Source organism: Pantherophis guttatus, chromosome 4, assembly GCF_059756535.1.
Source record: "Pantherophis guttatus breed Tessera chromosome 4, ASM5975653v1, whole genome shotgun sequence".
Taxonomy (NCBI): domain Eukaryota; kingdom Metazoa; phylum Chordata; class Lepidosauria; order Squamata; family Colubridae; genus Pantherophis; species Pantherophis guttatus.
Genome location: NC_142066.1, coordinates 80,058,648 through 80,076,470, shown reverse-complemented (window position 1 = coordinate 80,076,470; position 17,823 = coordinate 80,058,648). Strand labels below are relative to the sequence as shown.

General features: G+C 39.2%; 1 protein-coding gene and 1 long non-coding RNA gene across 7 annotated transcripts in view; one reads left to right on the top strand and one right to left on the bottom strand.

Moving 5' to 3' along the window:
- ELMO1 (engulfment and cell motility 1) overlaps positions 1-17,823 on the bottom strand; it is a 641,324-nt gene that overhangs the window by 123,371 nt on the left and 500,130 nt on the right. Inside the window, exon 1 of one of the 6 annotated variants that reach the window (XM_087892443.1) lies at positions 17,340-17,476. The exons of 4 other annotated variants lie outside the window; for them this stretch is intronic. The gene's annotated coding sequence lies outside the window, so the exon portion shown is untranslated. Of the gene's footprint in view, positions 1-17,339; positions 17,477-17,823 lie in introns of those variants that run through there. One more of the 6 variants, XM_087892444.1, reaches the window with a different exon arrangement.
- Positions 2,502-9,335, top strand: LOC148114191 (uncharacterized). Its single transcript, XR_015733913.1, has 3 exons — positions 2,502-2,568; positions 6,963-7,168; positions 8,064-9,335. It is a non-coding gene; the product is annotated as an uncharacterized LOC148114191 (long non-coding RNA).

Below are 17,823 nucleotides of genomic sequence, written 5' to 3'. Positions count from 1 at the left end.
TATACTATTATTAAAATCAAATTTATTTTCACAACGTTTTAAATTATTAGTAATACACTAAGAAAAAGGAAAGGAACACAGGAAATTTTGCTGCAACTACAGGAAAAATTCTCAATAGAACAAAGAAGCCTGGATAACTGAAAATAAAGATCAGCAGACTGGCATTTAGTATTAGTATCCTTGATTCATAATTGAGATTATGCATATTGAAAATAATTTTTTTAAAAATACTGTAACCTCTAAGCTTCCCAGAATCATATGGGTTTGAGTGGCCTACACAAGAAAGTCCAGCTGTCTCCTGAAAAAGCACCTTTGGATCAACTATAATCTGGATGATTGAGAATCTCTATAGACTTTTAGACTTGTATACTGCCTCACAGAGCTCTCTGGATGGCTTACAATGTCAGCGTATTACTTCCAACAATCTGAGTCTTCATTTTACTGACCTCGGAAGGATGGAAGGCTGAGTCAACCTCAAGCCCATCAGGATCGAACTCCTGGCTGTGGGCAGAGTTAGTCTGCAATACTGTATTTTAACCACTGCACCACCAGGGATCCTCCTATACATTTTTAAAGGAACGGTTTACATTAATAACAGATTTCAAGTACATATGAAATATAAACATAAACAAAATAAGCAGAATAATTAGTATTAAATAAACTCTCATCAGAATCCACTCAACTGCTGACAGCTTACTGATATATCCAAGCAAATTAATTTAGCATAATATAGAAGTGATTTTCCCTTGTCTTCTTATGGGATATTTCTTTCAGTCTTGCCTACAGCCCTGGACAATTAAGATGATCTCCAAACCAAGCACTAACCTGGGCTGACTCTGCATATTTTTCTATGCAGAGTCAAAGTCAGTGAGGTGCTGCTCCCTAGATGGCTACTATATTTATTTTATTAGGTTGTGCATTAATCCAGATTCAAAAGTGGAAAAAATAAGGAATATATGTGAGTATGCATGTTATATCTATAGGTACATTCTTATATCAAATAGATACTTAATGAATTGTAGATAGGCGTGCTGCAGTGAGACAGAAGTTCTTTCTGCATGCAAACATGCCACCAAGACGGTGCAACTTGGAAAGATGAGTTGATTTAATTTCTGGATCTCCTGCTCTGAAGGACATACTGTGAGGCTACTTCTGCAGCTTTTCCTCTATATCTATGAGACAGACCTCTCCAGACAGTGGATGGGTGTAACTGGGTCCCACTGGTTTCTGTCAATTCTGTGCTGATGGCACTGCTGGACATTTTCCAATGTCAAAGGGAAGTAAGCATGATGCGTTTTTCATCTGCTGCATTAAGTTTTCGTGGCCGATCACTGCATCTAGGATCTTCAAAAGAGCTTGACCAGCACATCTAGAAACGCCAGTCTGCTTTGAAACCTTTGCTGGTAGAGAATTTGCTAATAACTACCTTGTGTCTTGTTCCTGTGCTCAGTTTTACCATGGTGTATGACCTGTGACATGAAACTGTCTTTCACAACCTCATCTTAGTAGTAGTTTGGCTGTTCCTCACCCAGTTTTAAGCCTTTTCAGTTTCGCTTTCAGTTAATGATTGTGTTTCAACCTACATATGAAATTGATGCTCATTATCACCTGCTTGGTATAATTGGTTAATCATACACCTGACTCTAATCCTACAAAATCCCTGACTTTGTGCAAGTGGGCAAGTATTGGAATTGATACTGTTTTGAAGGATGATCACACAATATTGATTTGATTTGCATTTTTGTTCTATTCATTTACTTTCCATTTTGTTAATTGATAAAAATAAACTGAAAGCATTCTTAATTTACAGCATTTTTGCGGAACTGCCTAACACTTCTGTACTGTACTGTGATATATTTTTTATGTCTATAAGCCGCCCAGAATTACTTATGGTAAGATGGGCAGACAATAAATTTTATAAACAAAATAAAGCAATAACAAAACCTGTATTATTTTCAGTTCAGTGAATATTTTATCATTATTCATTCAACCATATGAAACACAAACTTGAAGACTTTATAAACAATATTTATAAAATACTTATTTCAGACATTCTGTTCTTAAATTTTACAAAATATAACTTGGCCAACCTAAATTATATTGATTTATTATGGAGTCATAATTTATATGATTTAATAGCTACAAATAATATTATCTATTATTACTGATCTTTTAAAACTTTATTGTCTAGTCAAAATTATAATTACATGTAAGGTGTTTTTATTTTTCCTATTGCTATGAACTCTGCAAAGAAGTGCAAGAAAGAATATTCTGAGGGTGATGCTATTTATAGGGAGAAAAACAGTAATTGGCTCTAAATTTCATAGTCCTATGTTATGCATGAAGATATTTGAAACATTAATTTGGGTTTGTATTATAAATGCATACAAATGGGAAATCCTTAATTGTTACTAATCTTAAGGATCGGACCCAATAACAGACATTGACTCATTAATATCTAATCAGGTAGCCATTTATTAACATTGGTCTTCTCATTACAGTTATCATCAGCAAGAACATCTGGAGCAGCGTGGGACAACCTTAAGTACCTGGGAGGTGGAGTCTGGGGTAAGGAGTGGTCTAAGGGGGAGGTGGATGTATGGATTGTGTGAGTTATTGCAGTCCTGAGACCTGTGTACCTGCTTGTGTGGGTGAGGCATTTACTCGTGACAAATCCCTCTCTAAATGCCTAACCTGCATGCATGTGCTTTGCGCTTGGGGAGGAGTATAGAGGAGGACGCATAGTTTGGACACTAGGTATGCGTGTTGCTTGCCTTGCAGAGGTTTCGTTAGTATATCCGCAGTTTGTTCTTCTGTGTCACAATGCGTGGCCTTGATGAACCCTATTTTTGAGAGCTGTCTCACGTGTTTGTGCTTTATGTCTATGTGTCTGGATCTTTGACCTATGGCATCCGCTCCAGATATTTTGATAGCTGCCTTGTTATCCTCGTGTATGACTATGGGGTAGGCAGGTTCGGCCCAGATGCTGGTGAGTAGGTCATCGAACCATGTCAGGTTATTGGCTGCCTTGGATAAGCATATGTACTCTGCCTCGGTGGTCAATGTGGCTACTAGATTTTGCTTGCCCGTGTACCAATGTACAGGGCTGTTGTTGAGGAAGAACACGTAACCTGAAGTGCTCTTCCTATTCTTTACATCTCCTGCCCAATCAGCATCAGCGTAACATGTGAGGACTGGTTCATCGAGTGCGTCCGGCTCTAGGCATAGACAGGCGTCCGAGCTGTACTTCAGGTATCTGAGTACCCTCTTGACTGCTTCCCAGTGATACACGTTGGGTTTGCCTACGTGTCTGGACAGTAAGTTGACAGATAGGGCAATGTCGGGCCTGGTCCAATTGGCAATGTACAAAAGTGACCCTATAGTTGACCTGTAGAGCGTATTGTCCTTGAATTCGGGAGCTTCACCGTACATGTTCTTTACAAAGTGGTTGCATGGGGGTTTTACTCTGTTTGGCATCTGCCATGTTACACTTGTGTAGGAGTTCAATGATTTTTTCTTTTTGAGACAAGCGAAACCCCTTGGGTGTTTTGATTTGTACATCCAGATATTTGTTTATCTTCCCTAGAGATTTTAGCGAGAAATGTTCACCTAGTTTGCTGGCGAAGGAGTCACATCTTTCTTTGTGTTTGCCAATGTACAATATATCATCTACATAGATGAGCATATATTCTAGGGAACCACCATTTTTTCTGACGAAGAAGCAGTTGTCTGCCGGAGTTGCGGTGAAGCCCATTGTTTCTAGTACTTTAACCAAGCACTCGTACCACCGTTTCCCAGACTGCTTCAACCCATACAAGCTCTTATTAAGTAGCCATGTGTCACCCTTGCATGCGTCCCTGCTGTGTGGTGCCTTGACGTAGATCTCCTTATCTAATTTGGCATGCAGGTATGCAGTCTGCACATCGAACTGATGTACTTCCAGACTGAGGATGGATGCAATTACCAAGGCACTTTTAATGCTCTCTGCCCTCATGGTGGGTGAGTAGATGTCAGTATAGTCCTCTGGGTATTTTTGGGCAAACCCTTGAGCCACTAGCCGGGCCTTGTACAGCGTCTTGCCACCTTCTAGCATCTTGATCTTAAAGATCCATCTGGTTCCTATTGGGGATTTATCTTCGGGGACTTTGGCGGGTGTGAACACATCTAACTCTTTGAGACTGTTCATCTCCTTTTCCATGGCTGACTCCCATCTTAGTTTTTCTTCCTGGGGGAGTTTCAGCACCTCCTCGTACGAGTTTGGGGTGATTGGATTGGTGTGTATACGGAGCACATAGTCCTCAAGTCTTTTGGGCAACTGGTTCCTGCTTGCCCTAACTGGTCTGCTTGGGGTCGATTCGGTGTTGTGCAAGTACCTTGCTTCCTTTTGTGTGAGTGTATCTATTTTTATTTTGGGGTGGTCTCCCTTCCATTCGCTGATTTTTACTTCCTGGTGAATGGGTTTGGGTCTCCTTTCTCCCTCGCTACCTATGGTGGTTTGTTTGGCCTGCTCCTGTGTATTGTTATCTATCTCCTGTCTGGGGAGTATCTCGTTGAGGTGTATTTTGGACCAGTTTGCTTGTTCATGGAACACAGCAGTTCTGGACACAATGAACCTATTGTTGCTATCTACAAACCTGTATTCCTTGGTGCCTGGTTCGTAGCCCATAAACCTAAGCCTTCTGGATACCTTGTCCCCCTTGTGGCGCAGTTGTTTTGGTATGTGTACATCAGCCGTTACCCCAAACACATGTAGGTGTCCTATTTGTGGCTTTCTATTGTACATCAACTCGTATGGGGTTTTGTCAATCACATAGTCTGTTGAGCGTGTAGTTGGAATATACTAGGGCCTCGGACCAAAAATATTGGCCAATTCCTGCATCCTCTAATGCGCACCTAACCATGGTTTGTAGTGTGGAATTCCTTTGTTCTGCCACCCCATTCTGGAAGGCCGAAAATGGTGAGGAAGTGTAGTGTAGTATCCCCTTAGACTTGAGCCAGTGTGTGAAGTCGCTCGAGAGGAACTCTGATCCCCTATCGGTCATTATTTGCTTTATCAGGGTGTTATGTTGAACTTCTACCCTCTTGTAGAACTCTTTAAATTTCTGGTACACCTCGCTCTTGTGGTTTAGTGTGTACACGAAACCGTAGCGACTGTAGTCGTCCACAATGGTGAGGAAGTACCTTTTTCTGTATTTTATAGATGGCCTCAGGGGCCCCACTAAGTCCATGTGTACTAAGTTAAAAGTGTGACTGGTGGTGCGTGTTGCCTTCTTGGGCCTGGGTTTTGTTTTTAGCTTTGAGCATTTACAGACCGAACACTCGAGATAATTTTTACAGTCCTTTACTTTAATGCCTTCAGTACATTCAGTCATTTTTTGGATAATAGGGAAGCTAGCGTGCCCCAACCTTCTGTGTAGCAGGTGTGCACAATCATCGAGGATGAGCCTGCCTATATTGGGTTTCTTTGAACTGTGTGGGCTGTGTTCATGTGTGCTGGCAACCCTATCTCCCTGACTTCCTTTATCTATGCTATTGGTTCTGTCTTCTCCTGGTCCGGTATTAGTCTCATCTGTCACCATGTTGGTGTTTATACTATGTACGATGTTGCTATCAGTGTGTAGGTATAGTAGTCCTCCACTAATTACTATCTTTCCTATGTCCTTCCTGTTCCTATTAATGAGTGCTTTTCCTCCCTTGATGGTTATCTCTATCCCTGATTCTTTGCTGAGTTTCAGGGCAGCTAGAATGTTGTGGGGTATCTCTGGGACCAGCAGAAGCCCCTCTACTTTCCCTATCCCTGGTAGGTAAGCGTTTCCCTTCCCAGTTATTTGGACATCACTCTGGTTGGCTACCTTGACTAGGAAGTTCTCTTCTGTGAATGAAGAGAGTAGCTGTCTGTTGTATGTGGTGTGATTGGTGGCTCCTGAATCTATAAGCCACATGGTGTCCTTCCTGTCTTGATGTGTTTCTAGGGTGTGTTCCCCTACCCCATATAGCGACCCGGTTCAACTGTCTCTTGAACTGTCCCTGCTTCCCCATCTATCCCTTGGATTGGGAGAGTCCCTACGTCTAAATCTATTGACTGTTGATTGTCTCTCTGGATGTCTGGCCCTGTGTTCATGCCTGTCCCTTTCCCTGAAGTTTCTGGGGCAGTCCCTTTTGTAGTGGCTTCTGGACCCACAATTGTAGCATTCTGCTGTGTCCTGTTGTCTGTCCTGAAATTCTACTTTCTTTATGGGTCTGTGCTCTCTGCGTGATATGGGGCGACTTCTCCTCAGGTTGTCTTCTGCTATTAATCTGTTGGTTAGGCTGTCAATGGATAGGTGCCCCAGGTTCAGTGAATCTAGGTGTGTGATAAAGTTATACCAGGTGGGGTCTAGGGAGTTAACTATCACGCTTTTCATGGTATGATCTGATACAATTTCCCCTCTCAGGTATAACTCAGCCCTGGTGGCATTTAACCCTAGCAGGTGTTCACTCATAGAAGCCCCTGGCCTAATTCTGGCAGAATAGAATTCTTTGGAGATTCTAGTTGTGGTTGCCACGCTCTCGCTATAGAAAAGCCCAAACATTTTCTGCATTACTTCTGATACAGTTAAGTAATGTTTAACACTGGGGTATATGGTGGGAGAAATACTGGAGATTAGTAAGTAGAATGCCTTGTGGTGCAGGCAGTCCAGTTCAAAAGTCCATGGCCTTTCTGGGGGGTTAGTAATAAAGAACAACATATTTTCCCTCAAAAAAACAACCTGGTGCTGTTGGTTCCACTCCAGGAGGTTAGACCTATCCAATTTTAACTTTGGGAAATCATTTGGCAAATTCCCTGCATTATTAGTTAAATTACTTACAGCAGGCGGCTGTCCATGGTTCTGAATGTGTCTATAGCCGCAATATGGCATGGGGATACTTGCTGGAAGTTTAAAAAGTCCTCTCTGCACTTTTTTTTCTCTTTCTTCCTTTAGGCGAAAATGCGCATGTGCGAAGTCCATTTCAGTTTTGCAGTCGTCGTCGGAGGTTCTCGTTGCTGTAGTTCCCGCGTAGAGGTCTCTCTCTATTGGGTAGGCCTCGGCTTCGACTTTGTGAGTCCAGCGATGAGTCGAGGGTGGTCAGGTCGTCGCGATGTCGTCTGGAAGGAGGTCCAGTCGGCTCGGATGGTCCTGCATCTGCGGTGAGTATCTGGTCCGGTCTCTGCGCTCTGGCAATCGTGGCCTCTGTGATGGGTGGTGTCCCTCGCGTGGGTGGCTCTCCCCTTCCCCCCTGGTCCCCTTTCGCATTTTTAGCTTGTCCTTGAGGATCTTTAGTTCTGAGCCGAGGGCAGCGGTGAGGGTCCTTATGGCCTATTCGAGGCCCTGATCGGACTCCTCATCCCCATAGGGCTCATCTTCCTCGCTGGTTTGGGGGTGCATGTTTTTCACGCCGGCCATTTTGAACCTTGGCTTTCGATTGGTCAGTGGTCGGCCATCTTGGCAGGCTGATCGCACAAAGATGGCCGCCATTCAAAATTTGGCACGAGATTGGGTTCTTCATTGTCGGTCGGGGCTTTGGCTGGGGGTGAGTTTCTTACCGAGCCGTGGTCATCAGGATCTGGGCTTTGGTCATGGTCTCCTCTTGCTGCTCCATGGTCTTGGATCAGGCTCTGGAGGTTCGCAATGAGGTCCTCATCGGCCGCAGGTGATTTCAGCAGTTTTAATATGTCGAGTCGGAGTTTGTTGCTCCCTTGTGCGTCGGTTTCCTGGCTGATCTGGCCTTCGGTCCCCTTTCCTTTGTCCATCATTGCGGTTTCAGGGCTGGCCTTGGCTTCCGGTTTCTCTGGCGTTCCCACCGGGAGGTTGCCATGAGGGGACAGCTGCGCCGCCATCCTTTTGGTTCGTGCTCGGGTGTTTGGCTTCTTCTTTTCTTCTGTTGCGATCTGTTCTTTTGGCATATCTTCTCGTTATTGGGTCATTAAACCATCCTCTGCTACCATTTTGTTACTAATCTTAAGGATCGGACCCAATAACAGACATAGACTCATTAATATCTAATCAGGTAGCCGTTTATTAACATTGGTCTTCTCATTACAGTTATCATCAGCAAGAACATCTGGAGCAGCGTGGGACAACCTTAAGTACCTGGGAGGCGGAGTCTGGGGTAAGGAGTGGTCTAAGGGGGAGGTGGATGTATGGATTGTGTGAGTTAACCCTTGTAGTCCTGAGGCCTGTGTACCTGCTTCTGTGGGTGAGGCACTTACTCGTGACATTAATTTAATGTGTACATGTGAAGTGCAAGTCCAAAGATGATACAGTGAAATCCAATTGAGTCTAATTCATTATTTGCTTACACTTAATAGATTGAACCTTGCCAAATTAAAGCTGCAACTTTCTAATCTAATAGATATACCAGTGATGGTGAACCTTTTCGGCACCAAATGCTGAAAAGGGAGAGTGCACGTGAGCATGTGTCTAGGCCACAATCCAGAAGAGGAGCTGCCCAGGGCACATTCAAGTGCCTGAAAATGAACTTCTGGTTTCAGCTACTAAACTTCCGGTTTCAGCCAGCTACTCTTCCAGGTTTCTGGCATGCATGCACACGCAACGATCAGCTGGCCGGCATGCATGCTCACGCAGGAAAACGGGAGACCAGCTAGAAGATCTTCTAGTTTCCGGCATTGCTGCATGCAAAAAGGCCAGCTGATCATTGTGTGCGCATGTGCACCAGAAACCCAGAAAAGGAACGGGCAACACCGTGTGTGCCAGGCAACATGGCTCCGCATGCCACTTCGGGCACACGTGCCATAGGTTCGTCATCACAGAGATATACAGAAAGATTCTAGGTTGTGGGTACCCTGAACCTCTTCTTCCACACACATACACTCCAGTTAAGAACTTTATAATCCCTTGTTTTGGGCTTCTCACTGAAATGTATTGCCTCCTCCCTGGGAAATCGGGGTGCTCTTCCCTTCTCCAGATGCACATTTTATCACAGTCCACTTTTTTTTTTTTAAAAAAAAAGGCTGATTTAGCATAAAAATGACAAATCAAAGGATAGATGACAGTTAGAAAACTAAAATGAGACAATCACCTTGTGTCAGATGGCTGATAAATAAATAAAGTGATATATTTTATTTTCAATAATTGCTACAGAGACAAGTTCATGAAGTATCTAATTGTGGTGGGTTGCCCCCGGTTTGCACCGGTTCTATAGAACCTGTAGTAAAACCAGCACGAGACTCCACCCACTGACCCTGATGTCATCAAAATGCTTCTGCGCATGTGCAGAAGCTTCTGCCCTTGCGCAGAAGAGCGTGTGAGTGGCCCCATTGCGAACCAGTAGTAAAGGTAAGTAGAACCCACCCTTGGTATCTAACAAAATTAAATTCGATGTAGAGAAAAGTAAAGTTTTACACTTAGACAAGAAAAACCAAAAGTACATATATAGACTGGGTGAAACCAGGTTTAATAGCAATAACTGTGAGAGGGATCTTTGGGTCTTAGTGGACAACCAGTTAAATATGAGCTAACAGTGTGTGGTGGCAGCCAAAAAAGCCAACACAATCCTAAATTGCATTAACAGAGGGATATATTCAAGCTCAAGTGAGGTACTAATTCCACTCTATAAAGCCTTAGTAAGACCATATCTAGAATACTGCATCCAGTTTTGGTCACCACACTATAAAAAAGATATTGAGACTCTAGAAAAAGTACAGAGAAGAGCAACCAGGATGATTAGGGGACTGGGGACTAAAACATATGAAGAATGGTTACAAGAACTGGGCATGGCTAGTTTAGTGATGAGAAGGAGTAGGGGAGACATGATAGCAGTCTTCCAGTATTTGAGGGGCTGCCACAGAGCAGAAGGGATCAAGCTATTTTCCAAGGCACCTGAAGGCCAGACAAGGAATAATAGATGGAAACTGATCAAGGAGAGATTCAACCTAGAAATAAGGAGAAATTTTCTGACAGTGAGAACAATTAACCAATGGAACAGCTTGCATTCAGAAGTTGTGGGAGCTTCATCACTGGAGGCTTTCAAGAAGAGATTGGATTGCCATTTGTCAGAAATGGTGTAGGGTCTCCTGTTTGGGCGGGGAGTTGTACTACATGACCTACAAGGTCCCTTCCAACTTTGTTAATCTGCAAGTATGCATTATTTTGTTGCTTATCATGTAAAAGACAAATACTGCAGAAGCTATTATGGATATTACCAATAATATTCAGTTGCTACATCATGTCCATCTCTTCGCAATCTCATGGACCAAAGCATGTCAGGCCTCTCTGTTCTTCACTTGTTTCTCAGAGTATGCCCAAATTCATGTCCATTGAATCAATGACACTATTTAACCATCTCATCCTCTGCTGTCCCTTCTCTTTGTTTTCAATCTTTCCCAACATTGTTTTTTTCCCCCGGTGAGTCCTCTCTTCTCATTTGTTGGGCGAAGTATTTGAGCTTCAGTTTCAGTAACTGTCCTTCCAAAGAACAATCAGGATTGATTTTCTTTAGGATTGACTGGTATGATCTCGATCAGAACTCTTCTCCAGAACAAAACCATAGCTTTGTTGGAAAGGTGATGTCTCTTGCTTTTTAATATGAAGAGGTATACTGCAGAAGCTATTGTGGATATTACCAATAGTGTTAGAAGGAACAATCAATCTATCTGCCTTGTATTTATTAATATTTAATTCTTTCAGACTATTTATTACTAATTTGCATAGATTGTGATCATAAGCTTTCAGTTATAAATCATTCTCCTAAACACCTGGGTAGCCTCACTCAGCTGATAAATATAGCCAAAAATACTAGCAGAAGGAACTCTGTGATACTATGGTACCTTAATAAAAGCTCCACTGTTGAGAGATTGTTTTTGCACTCTTATTACTTATATCCCCTAAATGCATACACGTCTACACATGTTAATCAATTCTATCTTCATTAAATCCTGAAAGCTGATTCCAGAAACAAAGCTGATGCATATATAGCCTCCCCAGAAATAATAATAATACCTTCAAATGGAACTCTGTAGTTCTTAATTCCAGATGTGTAGGAATCACCTTCTCATCTCAGAAGGAAATGCATTCAGTATTTAATCAGAGTTGTTATTTCATTCTCTTAAATATTAAAAAGACCAACCTCTCAGTAATCTCTAACTAAAAATAGTTTCTGCTAAGATGCTTGGCAATTAACACTACACATAGTTACATAAAATCATAATAGTGGCCACAGGAATTGATTTTCTATCAATGGCTTCTGGAGAGTTGTAACTGGTATCTCTAACAACGAAAGCTTGCAGAGTTTGTTAGCTCAGAAATCATCCAAAACTAAATATAGAGTATAATCCCTTCTACTAAGATAAATTTATGAAAACCAACCAGTCAAATCCCTGATCAGAAATGATTTCCCTCCCTACCCTTCAATTAAATAATGAAGGAGGAGTTCACTAGAACATCTTCTTTTGAATTTTCCCCAGAAGTGGTGTTTAATTGTGAAGAAGAAAAAGAATGCTATCTCTTCCGGGTATGTAAATATTTTTTTCCAAAGCAGAGAAAATACTAACCCACCCAGATGGGGTTTTTTTTTTTTTTGGATGCCTTCAAATCAATGTCCATTCTTGAAGTTGTAAATCCCTGCAATTTTCCTGGCAAGATTTCAGAAGTGGTTTACCATTGCCTGTTTCATGGAACTGAAAGGGTGACTGAAGGCTTTCATGCCTAAAGAACGATTAGAAATCACAGTCTCTTGCCTTCTAGCCTGATCCCTTAATCATTTCATCACACTGATTCTCTACCCAGAATTTTTTGTGAGGCAAATAACTAGCTAGAGAAAGTTGGCCTTGAGTTCTGTTCTATAAGTTCTTGAGTCAAGCCTATCTGGTTTCCTTCAAAGGTAGCTTTTTTCTGGAGATCTGTCATTTTAGATAGAAACTTCTATTCTTTCATTGTTGCATGTCCACTTTTGAGGCCACTTCATCTATTTTTTTCAGCCTGTCCATATTTTTCTTTGCTATTATTTTTTTCCAATAAACTCAATATTTATTAACATAAATAGATAACAGCTTAAATGGGAGCCAAATATGGAAGACAGTGTAGGAATGTGGATTCAGAAGTTGAATATTAAGCAGCCAGGCCACAGAAACTGCTTTACTGGTAATCTCCTTCAGTTTTATTAGCTATTTATATGACCCAAGGCCTGATCCTTGGGTATTTGTGGCTATGAGAAGATGAAACTTGAATTTCCCCTTTTTCTCTTATTTGGGAATAAAGCAAACTTGGCAGAGCAATACTCTGATAGACTTTCTGGAACTCAGCAGTTTTGGGAAAGGTGATGTAAAGTGCACCTGGAGGGAGCTGGGGCAGTACAAGTGAATTTGGGTCAACGGATTGGTGTTTGACCTGAGCCCCATAATTTCTCTGGCTTTTTGCCTTCTATGTCTGAGAAGCTGTTGGTGCTGCATTTGTCCTGCTGAGCTTCTTCTAACATTTCATCTCTCTTATTTTCTATCATCTAGAAACTGAGATATCTGTCTAATTCCAATGTGTCCTATGTTTTGTTCAGATAGTGCCTGTCTGGGGGCAGGAAGTGAGAGGATAGTGAATATCATGTTTCCCCGAAAATAAGACCCTGTCTTATTTTTTTTTAACCCTGAAATAAGTACTTGGCCTTATTGCCATGCGCTCAAAAGCCTAATTGGGTTTATTATCAGGGGATGTCTTATTTTGGGGAAAACAGGAGAGGATAGTGGGGAGAAGATAGTGAATAGAAGTGGATGGATGGTGAATGGGGTGGATAGTTAGTGTCCCATGGCAATGATTGTTGACCCTATACTTACATTTCCTATATGCTAAAATAATTCACAAACTGCTATGGGACTGAGGTTTGCTTACTGCTATGTAGTTACTACATCTATATTTCTGATGTAGCAAGTCAATTTTCTCCAAGCACTTTTGGTTTTCTCCTGACTTCCAGTGTAAATGAAAAGACATATTTTACAGCATGATTTACTTGTACAAATCTATAAATCCACTACAAGAAAAATGTAGCAAATTAGGGAAAACTTGGTTTAATCAATAATCATATTTACAGGAAATTTGGCATAATAATCTTTTGACAGAAAAGGCAACTGCTGCTAAGAACTCTGTGATCAGAAGAATCCATTAGAATTGAATAGAAACCTGATAATTTATTGACTATAAAAAAGCAGAGATTCCCATTACATTCAGCTTATATTTTAGCCAACAGTCCAAGGATATTATACAGTTTAACATTCTTGTGTTGCTTTGCACTTTTGTTTTAATAATGCTATTTCTGATATTGATATTTGTGAATGTTAAAAAACAGACCAAATTGTATTCCTGAAGTTCTATAATCAAAGGCATTCTACTTATAATAGCAGAAGCTAACTCTTTTTGAAAAGACTACTCTTAAGTAACTGCCAAAAAATATTCTGCTTCATATACTACATAGAAGAATTTCAAGAAAATGTAGGAACAATTGTGGGATTCTAAAAACTGTCAAAACTGACAGTTCTTATTGTTCAGACATTTTCAGAAGAGGGCTAAATTTTTCTTAATAATAACCATGAAAAAATCAGAATAAAAATAAATGTCAAGTTAATTGGAAGTTTATGGTTCTTCTTTGCTTTTTACATAGTTCAGCTTCATTTAGTGATATTGATTTTTACTTGCATGAATCATGGGAGAAATCAAACAAGTGAATTGAACCATAGAGATAATATATCTGGTAAATGATTAATATTTTAAAAAATAATGTAGAAAAAAATTCCAAGTAATTTCTTTATGTTAACAAGAAATGAAAGTTATTTCTATTTTACTCAATGTATGTGATGTTCACCATTTTCCAGTCAATGTAATCATTGTAACCTCATTATGTAATGTAATGTAATCTCATTAAAACATGATGAAAAATATTATGAGCAAATACTTGTCTATTGATACACACAGTTACCTTCATGAACAATTTTTCTGAATTCGTTGAACAATCAAGGACAGACTAGTATATTATTTTGTTGACTTTTTTGAGGACTATTGCATCAAACAGGGATGAACTTTATGACAATCTGGAAGGATTCCAAAATAAATATTATTTTTACTATTTGAAGTCTTCTGAGATTTTGGTAAAGAACACAAATATCTTACAAGAAACACAATGAATGAGAATGTCCAAATCATTTGACATTTAGACCATTTTAAACATCTACATGTTAGTTTAAACTCCAGAATCAGCTCCCATCTACATATCTACATTGACCATCAATATTCCCTGTACCCCAAGTTGAAATTTTACAGGACTCTCCCTCAACTATTTCTGCACTGTAATGTATTCCATTTATATCCTGTACTTCCAGGAATACATGGGGTAATACAAGTTAACCTGTGCACTATAAAATTGTTTTAGTGCAGCTTGTAATCCTCAGATAAAGGAACACTAAGCAAAGTTATAAAAATATACAGACAATATATGATCATGAAAAAACATAATGGAATAAAATAGAATATAATTATTCCTGATTAAAATGTCCATCAGAAATAATCTAAATAAAATTCATGAAGTAAAAGTGACATATTTGGTATCTTAGAATCATTTTCTTTAACATTACCAAATACAAATTATCAATTGTATCTTGGATTCATTCTCTCCCCCCCCCTTTGTTGTGTTCTTCATTTGGGTAATTGAGTACATTTGGGTTTTATAACAAATGTCTACAGTAAAAGTGTTTAAGATTGGTAAAACTTCCTTACATGTTTTTGATAGAAAATAATGTAATGTTACATTGTAATAAGAAACAGCTTAAATTCATACATAGGAAGTTATATAAAGAACCTGCATTATTAAAACAGCCTGTCTCTCTCCCAGGTTTTTATAATACTATCTGAAAAACTAGCTGAGCAAAACTTAAATGTCTTTATATCCTTGAATTAATTTGATTAGGCTGTGATTTATTATATTGAAAGTTTTTAAAAGAAACTAAATATGATTGCCAAGCCACAAAACCCATAACTTTGCATATACTTAGTGCATATCAAATCCATCCAATTACCCACTTCTATCCAAACCAACCAAGCAACCAACCATGTATCCAACAATATAAATTATTTAAGGCAAAGAGTGCATAGAGTACGCATAGAGTATACATCCAGTTGACTTAAATCACAAGCTAAGAGAAACCCACACTATACTATCTTGTACTCTAAGCTGCACCTCTCCTAGGCATATTAATTTTGTTTCATAAAAGACAAGGAAATCTAGCATTCATACCAATGTCTACTGTAGATAGTTACAGATGGGGGTCAGTCTATAAAATTAAGTGATTTCCATATCAATTCAGTTCAATGAAATGCATTTTAATGTTGCTTCAATAGCTTCTAACTGACTTTCAGTATTGGAAGAGTGTATCAGCCTGCCCAGATTCTTGGGGATGATGATGCAGAAACCAATTCCTTGTGAAGCTGGCATAATACACAACAGCCCTAGGCTGACAACAAATAAAAACTCTTATTCACATTCAAGCCTGAAATGAATTCATAGGGAGCTTTAACAGCAGGGCTGATTTTTCTAATTCAGCCATTACTGTGGCTATATATCAACAAGACAGTCACAATCCATGACCCAAAGCTTAGCAATTAAAAAGTCTGCCCTCTCAATCCCTCACTGTTCAGCCATTAATGCACAGAGACTAGGAAACAAATGCTGTCAAACAAGGCTATAGGAAATTCAAGAATCCTAGCAAGTAGTCTTTGGATATTAACAATAACTGAAGCTGGCAGATTTATATTTTAACCTCATCCCTAAAGTATTAGGAAAAGATAAGTGGCTGCTTTAAGCTATAACGTTTTTCATTTGATTTTTTTCTCTAGGTGAAAAAGCAATTGCTTTCAGCTGTATCTATGTGGAATATTATCCATGACAGAACTTTCAGTGCAAAATAGGACTAACAAAGAAGAATAAGTTATTGTGTTGACCAATTTATGTCTCATTTCAAGGCTAAAATTTTACTTTGCTTGTATCAGAATTGGATTACCTTAAATTCTGAATCAATGATTTCTACATTATAACTGACAATTAGCATGTACATATAGACTTAGCAACATTACACTGAATTCAAATTTGGTCATGAAGAGAATTAAACAATGAAATTGATAGCATTTAAATTAGTTAAGACATACTTGTCCCATTAATTTCAAAAGGTCTCTTCAAATCATGAGCCTGGATCCAATCAACTATATTGCTGTGTATTCCTAATAGCCAAATAAAATCTGAACAGAAGTTCAATCAGGTCCTTCCAGAATCCATTTGGAAATATTCATAATGTTCAGTCCTATTGTACAACTTCTCTTTCATGGTCTGTAGACATCACATTTTGATCAAAGACTTAATTTGATTATTCACATGCAAGAACAGAGTCTTTCTTATAATGTACCTTCAAAAATATATGGGAAATTCTTGGGGCAAAAATGCATTAAGATTAGAAGTTTGGAACAAAAATCCCAAAAGAGATATTTGAAAAATATAGATTGTATCAATTTACTTTCTTAAAATTTTATAGTGCTTGGAAGGGAAAAATGAGATATAATTATATAAAAAATAATGAATAATGACTTCATCAAATTATAATGTTATTTTAATTCTTACTAGAAGCCACACATTGAAGATTGAGACAGACAGATGTGGAAAAAGGAAACTGGAGATACACTGCAAATATTAACAGTTGTCTGCAAGTTACTCACATTGAACTTACATGCATGGACAGCAATGTAAACTGACTAAGCAGAGCAAATAAAGTTAGAGCTTCTTTTTCACAGAAAAAAAAGAATTCTGAATTTCTGTGCTCACTTGTCCAAGATAGATAGAACTGTTATACTTCATAGGAATAAATTCATATAAAAACTTCTTTTGGAATGCAAAACCCTCTTTTTAAATTAAAACAGAATTGACAGGTATTCAATGTGCTGAAAATAATAACAGCAACAGCAACAACAATATCCAGCACATAATTTATTTGGTTTGTTATCTGAATTAACTTTGTTCAGTGCTACTGGGAAAAAACATGCTCTAATAATTAGGAAGCTTTGAATGGAAAAATATTTTAATAAATGTATAAAATATTAGGACTAATGGAATTATTTTAAAACAAACTGAGGATTTTGTCAAACTATGTATTCTTCCAAAACTGAAGCAGACAATGCTGACAGCTAATAGCTAATTGTACCTTTGTACACAAATAAATGTAATTAAATAAAATCTGCTAGGTTTAAAAAACAAAGCCTTTAGCAGTTTGTCAAGTTAGTGTTACACTAATTTCTTCCCAAACTGAAAATAACGGTTAAAATTCCATGGTATTTACTTACAGAAATCCTGTGGCTCCATCACTTGCAACAGCCAATTTTCCTTTGGTACCACAGCAGAGGAATGACTTAATGCTTTTCTGCAGAAGGAAGAATAATCTTGAACGGCAGATTGCCGCTGGTGAAGCTTTCTAATGAGATCCGTTTTCAGCCAGCCATGTGAAAATAGAGCTTCTTTACACACCTTTGGTGTATAGTTGAAGTCAAAAAGAATGAGCATGTAGCTTTGCTTATGTTTAGAGTGCTGAAGGCTAGTTGTTCTCCAATTGGCAAGCACCTAGCAAAAAGCAGCCAATCATTGACTCTGCCTTTTCTCAGGAAAACTCCTGCCCATTTTTTTAGCATCCTTAGCTGCCATATTTTCTAGGACAGCCTTGATCCTAAGATCTTCCAGAGCGGGTGGAGAGATTACACAGCCTCTTTTTTCCGCATACCCTCACCCCCATTAGCCATTCTGCTATATTTTTAGGGCTGAGGAATTGTCATG